The following is a 15,616-nucleotide window of genomic DNA, read 5'->3' as shown; positions in this document are numbered from 1 at the left end:
AACTACAACTTGCATGGGATCAAATCTTTGGGATGCACCAGTGGTATAAACTGTGTGGCACCGTCCATGGATCATACTACTTTAAATGGCATGCCTAATGTTAATATTGATGATGAAAATCCGGCAACGGGTGATAATGTTGAAACGGGTGATGACACTTTCTTCTCTTCACAATATCCTCAACACTCTTCTCATTTGGGCTTAGGAAATGAAGATGGTGGCTACTATTCAGATTTGATGCATTATGCAAGAGATGTATTCTCACCTAACAATATCGGGGGGTCTAATCAAGTCGAAAAGAGTTCCAAAGAAAGTTCTAAACTTAAACCTGTAGAAATGAAACGTAAAAAAAGAGCATCGGCTGGATCTATAAAGTTACAGGAGCTTCTAACTGAACAAAATGTTATTCAAAAACGTGCTTTAGCAATATTAGAGTCAGATTCCCCTTCTTTTACCCATAGCCATTATTTTAGTATAAATGCATCCGTAACCTTGATTAACCGAATGGTCAATGATGAATTAATGACAAAATGGAGCGCGTTGTGGTGTTTTGCAATGAGTTTATTTGAAGATGCAGTGAAGAGGGAACTATTTATGAGTCTTCCGGATGATAGTGGCAGGTTGGCATGGTTGAACTATAAGAAAGACGGCAACTAAGTTTAATTGGTTAACATTGTCGATGATTCATTTTAGATTATTTTTTTCGTTTATTTGATTAGGTCATTTTCATTTGGATACTTGTCTATTTAGATTTAATTCGTTTTTTTTTATTGTTTATTTGATTAGGTATTTTCATTTGGATACTTGTCTATTTGAAATTTTAATGTGAAATCTATGATTTATTATGCCTTGTGTTTTAATGAATTTTTTAAATTTAGTCTAAATTGAACTAGATTCCTACTTATTTTATGCTGATAAAAATCATCTTTAATAGGTACAAACCCTTCAATGGATATTGAAAGAAAGAAGAGGAGAAAAAAACTTTATTGTTTACAATTAATATTGAATTCATGCTTTACAACTGCCATAGCTTCTACGTACTTTTATAAGTATATGTATAAGGTACCTTGTATCAACTCAAACAAGAGAGGTTTGGATGAAGGAAATTTTAAATGGTAATCCTATTCGATGTGTTAATGCATTTGGAATGCATCCAAGTGTGTTCATGAAGCTTTGTAAAGAACTTGAACTAAAATATGGATTAAAGTCAAGTGATAACATGTCAACCGTTGAAAAGTTGGGAATATTCGTATACACACTCGCGATAGGTTTGTCTAATAGAGATGTTGGGGAGCGATTTCAACGATCAGGATATACTGTTAGTAGTGCATTTCATGATGTTTTAGAGCCAATAACTGCCTGAGGAAATAGTTTTAACGGTCTAGCACGTGACATTATACGACCAAAAGATCCAACCTTTCGATTAATACCATTGCAAATCAAGAATGATAGAAGATACATGCCATATTTTAAGGTATGATATTTGTATGTTTGTTTTAATTTTTTAATACCATATGTCATTATTATTATTATTATTATTATTATTATTATTATTATTATTATTATTATTATTATATTTTTAAAAAATGAATTTATGATTGCATTGGATGTATTGATGGTACACATATAGCCGCATGTATCCCTGAAACTTAACAATTGCGCTATATCGGTAGAAAAGGGATACCGACATTTAATGTAATGGCAACTTGTGATTTTGATATGTGTTTTACCTTTGCATCTGTTGGATGGGAGGGTTCTGCACATGACACACGTGTTTTCCTTCATGCAATTAACACGCCATCAATGAACTTTCCAAAACCACCTTAAGGTAAATTATCCTTATCTTTATTATTTTCTTAATATGATATAAGTAACATTGCAATTTTTTTGTTCTCCTCCAATAAAATAGGTAAATATTATTTGGTAGATAAAGGTTATCCAGATAGAAATGGGTATATGGTTCCGTATTCCAAAACAAGATACCATCTATCTCAATTTGAAAATGAGCCTCCAAATAATATGCAAGAAACTTTCAACCGTTCACATTCATTACTGCGAAGTTATATTGAAAGATCATTTGGAATCTTGAAGAGTCAATGGAAAATACTCCATAAAATGCCCAAATTTAGTGTGGAAACTCAAATTGTCGTTATTATGGCTACATTTGCCTTGCATAACTACAATCGTCGTAATGCTGAGCAAGCAAAGTTTTTGATATCGTGGAACTATATCCAGATTGCATACCAAATGATGAACCTCGTGATGTTCGCGGTAATGACGGAAGTAATGAAGACTTATACGAAGGATCTAATAATATGAAGCGCATTCGCAATGATATTGCTACTTTAATATGGAATGCTCGACGTCGATGATTTTATCAATAGTTTTTACATTGCAATATAACTTGTGATTATTGTAATGGAACATAGTTATGCAAAGTTACTAAATTTTAAGAATTGTAGTTCGACAATCTTTTATTTATTTGTTATGTTTCATAATTAAAATTTAAACAAGTGCCCTTTTATGTAATTTTACACATTTCAAAAGCTTCCAGCTACTTCTGCCAAACACTCTTATAACAAATAAAAACTATAGCTTCCAGCTACCCGCTACCCGCTACCAGCTACCAGCTAACAGCTACCCGCTACCCGCTTCCAGCTAGTTTTGCCAAACACGCCCTAAAATAAAAATATTATATTCAAGTCCATTTTTTCCTTTTCGATTGACCGTCTCACATAATCGATGACAGCCCGTATTATATTGAAGCCTATTTACCTTGTGTATACATTCTTATGACTTATGAGTTACGACGGAAACTTATGAGTTACGACGGAAGGAAAAACACTTGAAGTCAATATCTTCCTTTTCGATTGACCGTTTCCTGCTTGCCCCATCTTCAAGACAACCTTTTTGTCAATTAAGATTCTTCTCCAATTTGGCACTTGCTCACTTACGGAATCCTCATGAAACAAGTATTTTTTCAATTTTCATCTTTAATGTTTTATGTTTTAGTTTAATTTAGTTCTTAAAATTAAAAACCTAATTAGTCAATTTGTTGTTCCATTGTTATGATGTTGGTGATATAAGGTTTAAATCTTTAATTGTGAATTTTAAATTAAAAGTGTGTTTGTAGGGTTTAATTTGAAATTTTTTTAAAAGAACATTAGATGTTGGTAGTAGTGATGAAAGTGGTGAGAAAAAATACCTTAATTGAAATATGTTTTTCCACAATAACGTTCTTGAATACCGACTTGTGTAATAAAATGTGTGATGATTTTATGAACGATGCTTTAATTTGCAGTGTAGAAAAAGAATCACTTCTGGGTTTTAAGATCGAACAAGTAATGGGGCACTTTCAGAAAATGAGTAAACGATACCAACTTTGAAATGTAAGACTTTTGCGGTACTTTGTTATTTCTAAAGAAATTGTGTGTGTGTGTGTGTGTGTGTGTGTGTGTGTGTGTGTATATATATATATATATATCTTTTATTAGGATATTTTTGTGCTACCCCTTACAAGATTTTCTGGTTCCGCCACTGCATATTAGATTAAAAAAAAGTAATAATAATTAATTTTCATTTACGAATACATACATACAATCTATATCAAATTCATTCACTTCATTCTTTCTTTCTCTACATTTTATAAAATTTCAATACTTCCCTATTAAAAAAATGGATCTGTTTGATCCGTTCGCCCCATCCAACGATGATGACGATGCAGATATCTTCGTTAGTATGATGTACGAGTATTGTACAAATGTGTTACTACAATCAGATTCAGCTCCACTACTAATACGATGTGCGATGTTAAACAGAGATCGCTAAGAAGGCATCGATGTCTAGTTCACGAGTATTCTGTGGATAATTGTGTCTATCAAGCAATCGATTTCAAAAGAAGGTTTCGTTTGCAAAAAAGTGTGTTTGTACGGATAACTAACGCCTTGGAAAACATGTATCGTTTCTTTCAATTTTTGTAATGTATGAAAGTAGCTTTTAGATAAAATAAATACATTTTTTTACCTATTAAGTTTAGATATGAATTTTTCCAATTGAGATATTATGCTAGAGGTAAGCGATGATTTATAGAGTTGTAGAAATGTGTTGCGGTAATTAAGCTTATGGCTATGGGGAAGTTGCCCGATTCTATTGACGATTATATAAGAATGTTTGAGAGAACTGCAAGAGAAAATTTGTATATAACGGCGTGAGGTGTTGTTGAAACCTTCAATGACGTTTATTTGTGCAAACGTTCGTTGAACGCTATGCAACAACTATATGCGACACATCAAGAAAGACGTGGTTTTCAGATATGCTCGAAAGCATATATTACAAAGATTGGAACTCGAGAAATTGTCCCCTGGTGTGGAAAGGTCAGTCTGCAAGTGGTCATCATGGAACGCCTCCGTTGGTATTAGAGGTTGTTGTTTCCCAAGATTTATGGATTTGGCATGCCTTTTTCTGGGTTGCGGGTTCCAACAACGACATCAATGTTCTTGATCAGTCACTAATATTTGACGATCTTTTGTCAGGAAAGACACTGGATACTCATTTCACAGTGAATAGAAATGAATATAAGTTTGGGTATTACCTTATGAATGAAATATACCCACCATATTCTACATTTGTGAAGGCGTTTCGACACCCAGTAGAACCAAGAGACAAAATTTTCAAGAGAAGACAAGAAGAGCACGTAAGGATATGAAACGTTCTTTTAGAGTTCTAAAATCAAAATAGCACATAGTTGTACATGCGGTACAACATTATCAGTTAGAAATTCTACGAGATATCGTGTATGCATATACCATAATGCATAACATGGCGATTGAAGATAAATGATAAATTATTGCGGAGTATTTGGGTACGAAACTCAGACACGTGCAATTTCAACCAGGGACAACGAAATATTTACATAGAGTCGTTGATATTTAAGACACGAAAACACAGACAACTTTGAGAAGACTTGACAGATTATATGTACGATTATAACCAAGATGAATAATTTAGGGGAAAAATGTATTTTTTTTAAATGTTATTTGTTTTTTGTTTCAAAATTAGGACTATCATATCTTTTTTCGTGTAATGTTGGTTTTAATATTTAAATGTTATGTTTAATTTAGAATTTATTTAAATAACATGTTTTATTAACTTATATTTGTTGTATAATTAATAAAAAATCGAAAAAAGAAATAAATCGAAAACAAAATAGAAAAGAAATAAATCGAAAAAATTTTAAAAAAAATCGAAAAAAAGTGATGACACGGAAATTAATGGGTGTTATAACATGTTGTTCATTTCCTCAATTGGTGTTATAACACCATGGGTGACATGGTATGTGAAGTAGCATTTTTTTGGGAAAACGACTCTTAAGGGTAACTAACTATTGCATTTGTTCTCATTTGGTCCCTTTTCTTTTTTTGTACTCAATATACCATCGAACTTGTTGTTTGTGTTTACCATAACCCTTTTGACCGACTTTTGACATGTGATAGCCGGTTAAAGAGTTATGGTGAACACAAACAACAAGTTCGATGGTATATTGAGTACAAAAAAAAGAGGAAAGGGACCAAATGAGAACAAATACAACCGTTGGTTACCCTCCTGATTCATTTTCCTTTTACTCATTTGCAGCAAATCTCACGTCATCTCATATTGATATTAATGAATTTATGAGAATCATTTTTGCTTCTCTTCAAAACATAACCCACGAAAGAACATTATTCATACATATACAACTTTGTAATGCACTTGAATATTTATTAGGGGAATCTTGACTATGTAGGTGCATTTCATTTACATTTCCAATCAAATGATTTATCGTATCATGGATTCTAGACAAGTCTACAAACAAGTGGAATCACAAGTGTTGTGATTTTTTAGTTTACTTAGCTTTAAGATCGAATTCATGGGATAAGATACAACATCAATATGTACAATATCATGCAGCTTTTGCAGACACGTCACCATAATATACCTTGAGGTAAACGTTTATGCTGATAAATATACCTCTCATACACAGTCATTTCCTTTTGAAGCAAAATGTTGACAGCTAACCACAATAAGCATAGCATAGACCATGTTTTAACGAAGTTACCCTCCGAAATGCTCTTCATATAGTTATGGCCAAAGAAGGTTGCAGTCTTTGATAATTTTGCAACGTTAATTTCATTTAACTTTTCGAGGAAAATGACACGGGAGGGTAACCAACTGTTGAGTTTGTTCTCATTTGGTCCATTTCCTTTTTTTTATACTCAATATTCCATCGAACTTGTTGTTTGTGTTCACCATAACCCTTTGACCGACAATCACAGGTCAAAAGTCAGTCAAAAGGGTTATGGTGAACACAAACAACAAGTTCGATGGTATATTGAGTACAAAAAAAGGAAATGGACCAAATAAAAACAAACGCAACAGTTAGTTAGCCTCAAGAGTCATTTTCCCCATTTTTTTGGTGTGATAAGGCTAAGGGGTATGGTCACCACAAACCTATTAGAAAAGTGTTGCCAACTCAATGTCACATCAGTTCCACTACATGTTCACTACCAAGTTACTAGCCTTTGGAAATGGTTATCAATCCACATTATTTATCTTTTTATTTTTTATTTTTTTGTTGATATTATATTAAAAAAAACATAAAAATTATTTTATTAATAAAAAGTACATTAAATTGATAAAAAATATAACTTATAAAATTAAATAACATTTATAAATAATGCGACTACCACTCCATATTATTTATATTTTTTTACTTAAGTTAAATAAACAAAACATAATTTTTAAAATTAAATAAACATTTTATTAGTGTTTAAAATTATATAAACACACATGTATATACTCCATATTATTCCATATTACCAAATCAATTAAACCCTTAAAAAGTTACTTCATATTAACAAAACCATTTGAACTCAGCAAAAATATTAGCCCACTAAAACTATGTCTAGCCCATTTGAATTTAATTAAGCCCGATCTTTATAATTTAAACCTATTTTTTAATCGCCTCTTTTCTTCTTCTTCAGTTGTCGCCTCTTTTCTTCTTCTTTCTGGTTTTTGCAGCACCCTTTATTTATGTAATTCTTTTTCCCGCGAGCCTCATTCAAGAATTTCCAGCGCCTTCCTTCATGAACAAAGGCCATTTGACATTTTGGAATAAAGGAATCCCATTGGTCATTTGCAAACCTATTCCCTCATTGGTTGTCTTCACCCGTGGAGCCGGTCACACCACAACACACCTACGCTCCTTGGGGGCGGTGTTCACGCGTGGACAGAGGCGCCACACCAGCCATCACGCATGGTTTTCCCTCCCATCCCGGATGACCTAATTGATGGGTTTTGAGCATTCTAACACTCCTATGGTGTACATGCAACCCTAGACACCTTGGATCTATGTTTGACTAAGATACATGCAAATAATTATTTTTCCAAGGTTCTTATCCTATCTAGCATGGCATGGGGAACTTGAATCAAATAAAGCTAGTAGAATTACTTACCTTGTAGTTGTAGTTGATTGCTTGGAGTTTTAGAGCCTAGCACCAATAGTGTGGATGCCTCAAATGGAAATCACAAATCACCACAAACTTTGGAACCTTGAGAGAATAGTCACAACTATCTTGAAATCGGCCCTCTTACTTTACTCACCACAACTAGTGTGATTTCAAAAACCAAAGCCTCCTTTATATAGTGTGGTGGATTAGGGTTACATCCATGTAAACCCTAATACCCATGTCTTTTCATTTCCATGAGATCCATGGGTTAAGCTCCATGGAGTATCCATGGACTTCCCAAGCAAGCCTAGCCCATTCCAAATAAGCATTAGCCCACACTATATAAATATAGGAGCCCATATTTAATTAGTAATACTTTTGATCTCTAAATTAATCCTAGATTAATTATAGATCAATACTAATTAAATAATATGATTTTATATTAATATATTAGAACTTATAATATATTAATAAATCATAACTTATACTATTCTCAAAAGATTATCCATAAATTGTTCGGGTGAAGTGCAACCCAAATGGACCATGCCGGGTCGGGTCAAGTACATACCAAATATAGTTATGGACTTAGACACTATATCCAACAGTCTCCCACTTGGATAAGTCTAATAACTATAGTTGCAAGTATGACTTCAGAAACCGATCAGCAATCGTAGCTCTTTAAACTCTGTTGAACTAGAACGCGCCATTTTAGATAAGTGATCATATAATCCTCTGTTCTAGATATCAGCCGAACAAATACATGGAACATGGTCTTGCTTATTGTCCAGCATTTGTTTCCCGATTTCCGATTTGTTTGACATAGAACTTAACTGAACACATCAATTTAGTTCTGACCGGGCCCGGTACATAGGTCAAAACAAAATCATCGAGGGGCCCAGATATTGCTTCTAATCCTAGAAGGAACAGATAAACTTCGACTCATATGTTTGCTCTACTACTTGTTGAATTACACACAAAGGTACGTTTTATAACATCGAGTTACCAATGCGTTTTCGTACAATCAATGCATAACCAACTCATAGGCAACAAATCATATCTCTAGGTTTGAAGACTTATATGATATTACCGTCTCACGATCACTCGAGATAAATTCCATGAAGTGATACAAGTGAGCGTGGGTTGAATCCAATACTCAGAACTTATGAGCACTCATCAGTGTTGTAGCCCCGCTTTGTCTAACATCTTAGACCTCTACAAGCCAACCCATGACAGTCTTGATTCATATCTACTTCCAACATATGACCGACTGTGGAGAGTTTGAATAATATGATATAAACCATAACATAATTATTCTGGAAGTCAAAACATGCAAAAAGAAATAATAGTAAACGATTAACAAGTGATAGCAACACTTTACTCATAAATAACAGCTTTTATTTATCATCAAATGTCAATTACATTTTACAAATTTCAAGATTATCTAACTACTAAAACTAATATCATCCTTCAGCCCTATGCTCCGAGCATGCTGGAGATGCTTAGCCCGAGTTAGTCCCTTCGTGAGGGGATCTACTGGGTTCTCATCCGATGATACCCTCTTTGCCACGAGGATTCCTTCTTCTGTTCGATGTCTGATGAAGTGATATTTTCTGTCAATGTGTCTGGATCTCCCATGATCTCTTGGTTCCTTGGCTAAGGCAACCGCACTATTGCTGTCACAGAAAATCTCCATTGGCTCCTTTATAGCTGGTACAACTCCAAGGTCTCCGATGAAGTTCTTTAGCTATATAGCCTCCTTTGCTGCCTCGCTTGCTGCTATATACTCTGATTCACAAGTGGAATCAGCCACTGTCTCCTGCTTGGAACTTTTCCAAGTAATTGCCCCTCCGTTTAGGGTAAAGACCCAGCCCGACTGAGAGCGGAAATTATCCCTGTCAGTCTGAAAGCTAGCATCACTGTACCCTACAACTCTCAAGTCATCACTCCCACTGAGGGTAAGGACCCAGTCCTTAGTCCTCCGTAGGTACTTGAGGATATTCTTTACCGCAGTCCAGTGTGCCTTGCCAAGGTTCCCCTGATACCGGCTAACCATGCTCAAAGCAAAGGCTACATTAGGTCGAGTACACGTCATAGCATACATGATCGATCCTACAACTGAAGCATAAGGTATTCGACTCATTTCTGCTATCTCATCCTCTGTACTAGGGCTTTGTGTCTTACTCAATCTGGCGTTACTCTGAATGGGTAACTCACCTTTCTTGGAGTTATGCATGTTGAATCTTTTCAACACTTTGACCACATAGGTGCTTTGACTAAGTCCAATTAGTCTTTTACTCCTGTTTCTCAAAATCCTTATCCCTAGGATATAGGCAGCTTCTCCAAGGTCCTTCATAGCGAAACACTTCCTAAGCCAGGACTTTACTTCCTGCAGGGTTGGGATGTCATTTCCTATGAGTAGTATGTCATTCACATATAGTACCAAAAAGCTTACTATACTCCCACTAGCCTTGACATAGACACAAGATTCATCTTCACTTCTTGAAAAGCCAAATTCTTTGACTTTCTCATCAAAGCAAAGATTCCATCTGCGAGGTGCCTGTTTCAATCCATAAATGGATTTCTCGAGATTACACACTCTATTAGGGTACTCTGTACTGACAAAACCCTCTGGCTGAACCATGTAAACATCTTCAGCCAACTTTCCATTAAGGAAAGCGGTTTTGACATCCATTTGCCATATTTCATAGTCATGAAATGCAGCAATGGCTAACAGAACCCTAATAGACTTAATCTTGGCCACTGGTGAAAAGGTCTCATCATAATCAACTCCCGGAGTTTGAGAATAACCCTTTGCAACCAGTCGTGCCTTATAAGTGTGTACATTACCATCCATGTCGGTCTTCTTCTTGAAGATCCATTTGCACCCAACTATCTTACGATCAGGTACATTGTCAACCAAGTTCCAAACTTGATTGTCATACATGGACTGTATCTCGCTATCCATAGCCTCTTTCCATTTAGCAGCCTCAAGGCCTGCCATGGCTACCGTGTAGCTGTTAGGCTCATCCAGATTTACCAGTGTGTTATCACTGATAAGTGTCTCACCTTCTGCAGTAATATGGAAACCATAATAATGCTCAGGTGCATTCCTAACTCTGGTGGAACGCCTCAGAGGTATAGATTCTTCAGTCGGCTCAATAGGAGTTTCCTCCTCAGGTTGAGGGCTAGGGTTTGAGGTTCCTTCACCACTTGACTCTTGAATTTCCTCAAGGTCAATTTGCCTCCCACTGTCTCCTTGGCTCATGAATTCTCTCTCTCGAAAGAATCCTCTTCTTGCTACAAAGACCACATTATCACTGGGTCTGTAGAAGATGTAGCCAAAGGATTTCTGTGGATAGCCGATGAAAATACACCTTTCGCTTCGGGGTTCTAGCTTATCGTGAGTCTCGCGTCTTACAAAAGACTCACAACCCCAAATCTTGATGTGGTCTAGATTGGGAACTTTTCCAGCCCACATCTCGTGAGGTGTTTTGGCAACCTTCTTTGTAGGGACTAGATTAAGGATATGGGAGGCAGTCTCTAAGGCATACCCCCAAAATGAGATTGGTAGCGAAGCTCGACTCATCATGGAACGAACCATGTCCAACAAGGTCCGATTGCGCCTCTCAGCTACACCATTCAACTGTGGTGTCCTAGGAGGTGTCAATTGTGAGATAATCCCACATTCCTTAAGATAGTCAAGGAACTCAGTACTAAGATACTCACCACCACGATCGGATCGAAGTATTTTAATGTTCCTGCCCAACTGATTCTCCACTTCTTGCTTAAACTCTTTGAATTTCTCAAAGGTTTCTGACTTATGCTTGATTAGGTAGATATATCCATATCTACTAAAATCATTAGTAAAAGTCACATAGAAGCGATTAGCATCTCTTGTGGCGGTTCTGAAGGGTCCACACACATCCGTGTGTATGAGGTCCAACAAACCTTCACCCCTAGCACAAGTGCCAGTAAAAGGTGACTTTGTCATTTTACCAAGCAAACAAGATTCACAACTATCATCTGACTTTAGGTCAAATGACTCCAAGACTCCATCCTTTTGGAGTTGGCATATGCGTTTCTTGCTCACATGTCCAAGACGACAATGCCATAAAGATGCTTTATCTAAGCTAGTGGAAGAGTCAATACACAATACATTATTTCCTAGATTATCTACAACAGATACAGTTTCATACACGCCATCACAAGGTAATGCTTTAAAATAAAGAACATTATTAAAGAAAGCATCAATACTACCATTATTATTATCAAAATAAAAGGTAAAACCTTGTTTATACAATGCATGAAAGGAAATAACATTTCTTGCCATTTCTGGCGAATAATAACACTTATTCAAATCTAATGTAAACCCACTATTTAGCACTAAGTAATAAACTCCTATCTTGGTGACAAGTGAAGCTTTCCTGTTTCCCATGATCAAGTTTATCTTTCCATGCTCCACATTCTCACTTCTTCTTAGTCCCTGCAAATCACAACATATGTGAATACCACAACCTGTATCAAGGACCCAAGACTTAGAATGAGGTGAGTTATTAGACAATATAGTGTATATACCTGCATGGTTGGGTTTTACTTTCCCATCCTTCAAATCTTGCTGGTACTTTGGGCAGTTTCGCTTCCAGTGCGACTTTTCATGGAAATAGAAGCATTCAGCCTCATTAGGGTTAGCAGAAGGAGTGACAAAACTTTTCTTGGTTTTGCTTGAAGAGGAGCCTTCAAGGGTCTTACCCTTGGTACCCTTAGAAGGGTTCTTTCTCTTCTTCCCTTTGCCATGCCCGATTTCCAAGACATTGGCCGCAGTTGGAGTAGGAGTAGGAGTAGTAACAACCGACTTACCCTTTAGACCACTTTCGGCGGTCTTCAAGAGTCCTTGAAGTTTGCTGAGGGTGACTTCTTCCTTGTTCATGTGATATGTCATGCGGAATTGATCATAACACGATGGCAAGGAGTGCAAAATGATGTCTATTGCTAACTCCTCAGGGAAGTTCACATTCAGCTTCAGTAAAAGGTCCACATACCTTTGCATTTTCTGCATGTGGCCCGTGATGGGTTCACCATCCTTCATTCGGGTTGTTATCATGGAGGAGATTATTTCAGATCGCTCTTGACGAGCACTTTGATGGTAGCGGTCCATCAAGTCCTGGTGCATCTCAAAAGGATAATAGTCCTCATAGGACTTTTGGAGCTTGGCTGTCATGGTGGCCATCATGATGCATGCCACTTTTGTAGCATCTCTTTCATGTACCTCATATTCAGCAAGCTCTTCAGGAGTAGCAGTTGGCTCGGGTACCTTTAGCTCCTTGTCGAGAACATATTCTTTGTTCTCATACCGAGTGACCATCCTGATGTTTCTGATCCAATCAGTAAAGTTGGATCCATCAAAGATGACTCTCCCACAAAGATTTATGAGAGAGAAGGAGCTGGTAGGGTTTGAGCCAGAAGCATTGTTATTGGAAGACATCTGAAAAGAAGAGGAAATAGATTAGATTAGATTTAGAGATAGTCCTTAATAAAACACCCAAATGTAGTATTAAGGCTAGGACCCAACACAATATTTTATAACTTAGAAGAGGGATGTCGTAATCTAAGCTATAAGATATTTGAAGGTAGGTGAACGACGATTCACCAATTTCCACCATGAAAAGCGAAATATTTAATTAGGTTTTAATTGGTTTAGAAACTCCTAGATTCTTTGAGATTCATTGAACTTTCTTCAATGGCATGTTTCAATCTCGAGTGTGCCCTTCAAGTTTTGTGACTGGGATGCCGAGGATCACAAAACAAGGTGTGAAGTAACCATGCAAATTACTTGGTACCCTTAATGTATTACCCCTCAATCGATGTGCCGGTTAACCACACACGCTCCATCGATACTATGATAAACATTAAGTCACCCTTTACCTACCTTGTTAAGTTCAAGTTAGTGTGCCGGTTAACCACACACGCTCCACTAACGACTTAAACAAAGTGTAAAGTGTAATTTCATGGATTAGCACCTTATTCACATTTTCCTAAAATAACTAAGATTGGGAATTCAATAAAGTTTAGTTACTTTAGTATTATCATTATACTTTTAATGAGAATTTATAAGTCCTTGTCCTACCCGTTCGGCTAACGACTCTCCACCGATCAAGGAAGCGGTGGGTGAGAGTGGACACCCATTAAGTTGTCATTTTATAGGCAACAACCTTATACCCCCCTTATAGACTGGCTTCGTGAATGAGGCGTACTAGCGGTAAGACGACTTGATCTTATATATATATATATATATATATATATATATATATATATATATATATATATATATATATATTATTAACTTATAATATTATAAAGTATAAGGGTTGAATTTTAACTTTTAAAATTCTAGGGGTTGGAACTAAAGTTTTAATCATGACTTTACTTGTTCCAAAACTTGAGGGCAAGTTTTGTAAACTTTCAAAACTTTTCATTTCTTATAACTTATGAATTTAATTGAGTATTAAAATGAAGACTCTTCATTTTTCTAACTCTTGTGTTCTTTTAATGGATTTTATTAAAGTGTGACCTTTGGTTTTCCATAACTTGAGGACAAGTTATGGACTCCATTAAAACACATTATGATCAAGAATTAAACTACCAAGTAGGTTACAAACAATTCCTATGATCATCTAATCTTCATAAGTTCAAGAACATGAATATGATCATTAAAGTTTCAAGGATTGTATGAACACATACAAAGCATGAAATTTTGATATAAGCTATTGTAAATGGATTAGAACAGCCATTACACCAACTAAAACAAGTTTTAAAACACCAAAACAGCTTAGGGTAATGTTTCTAGTCCATTTCCAGCAGCAAAAGTCAAAATTTTGCATTCTGAAGCTTCTACTCGTCGAGTGCACGAACCTACTCGACGAGTAGGATGAATTTGGTCATGGACTCGGCGAGTTCATCATGCAGACAGCAAGAAAATCGACTTTTTTCACTATTTTGCATCAAGTATCAAACAAACAAGCCTAGTCTCTGATACCACTGATGGGTTTTGAGCATTCTAACACTCCTATGGTGTACATGCAACCCTAGAAACCTTGGATCTATGTTTAACTAAGATACATACAAATAATTATTTTTCCAAGGTTCTTATCCTATCTAGCATGGCATAGGGAACTTGAATCAAATAAAGCTAGTAGAATTACTTACCTTGTAGTTGTAGTTGATTGCTTGGAGTTTTAGAGCCTAGCACCAATAGTGTGGATGCCTCAAATGGAAATCACAAATCACCACAAACTTTGGAACCTTGAGAGAATAGTCACAACTATCTTGAAATCGGCCCTCTTACTTTACTCACCACAACTAGTGTGATTTCAAAAACCAAAGCCTCCTTTATATAGTGTGGTGGATTAGGGTTACATCCATGTAAACCCTAAAACCCATGTCTTTTCATTTCCATGAGATCCATGGGTTAAAGCTCCATGGAGTATCCATGGACTTCCCAAGCAAGCCTAGCCCATTCCAAATAAACATTAGCCCACACTATATAAATATAGGTGCTCATATTTAATTAGTAATACTTTTGATCTCTAAATTAATCCTAGATTAATTATAGATCAATACTAATTAAATAATATGATTTTATATTAATATATTAGAACTTATAATATATTAATAAATCATAACTTATACTATTCTCAAAAGATTATCCATAAATTGTTCGGGTGAAGTGCAACCCAAATGGACCATGTCAGGTCGGATCAAGTACATACCAAGTATAGTTATGGACTTAGACACTATATCCAACCCTAACATCCCTTAACATATTGCCCACACCTAATAGCATAACAGAAACATAACAAGAAGAAATGGTTCATGCTTGCATGATGTAGATAACTTAACTAGAAACCAGAAAGTGGATGTCAACAAAATCTGGTATATATTGACACAAATTTTGGAGTAATAGATGACCACTTTTACAAAAAGACATTATTACTAAATGTCATCAACTAACATACCATAGAATATAAGAAACCAAAAATATACAAGAAACAAGACAAGCTCAAAGAGCATAACACTCCCAAATACAAAGGTCACAAAAAACCTATCATGAATCACATGGGGAAGAAAGTCAGAAA

This window comes from Lactuca virosa, chromosome 2 (genome assembly GCF_052849685.1).
Source record: "Lactuca virosa cultivar CGN04683 chromosome 2, Lactuca_virosa_CGN04683_v6, whole genome shotgun sequence".
Classification (NCBI taxonomy): domain Eukaryota; kingdom Viridiplantae; phylum Streptophyta; class Magnoliopsida; order Asterales; family Asteraceae; genus Lactuca; species Lactuca virosa.
This window is presented reverse-complemented; position numbering follows the sequence as displayed.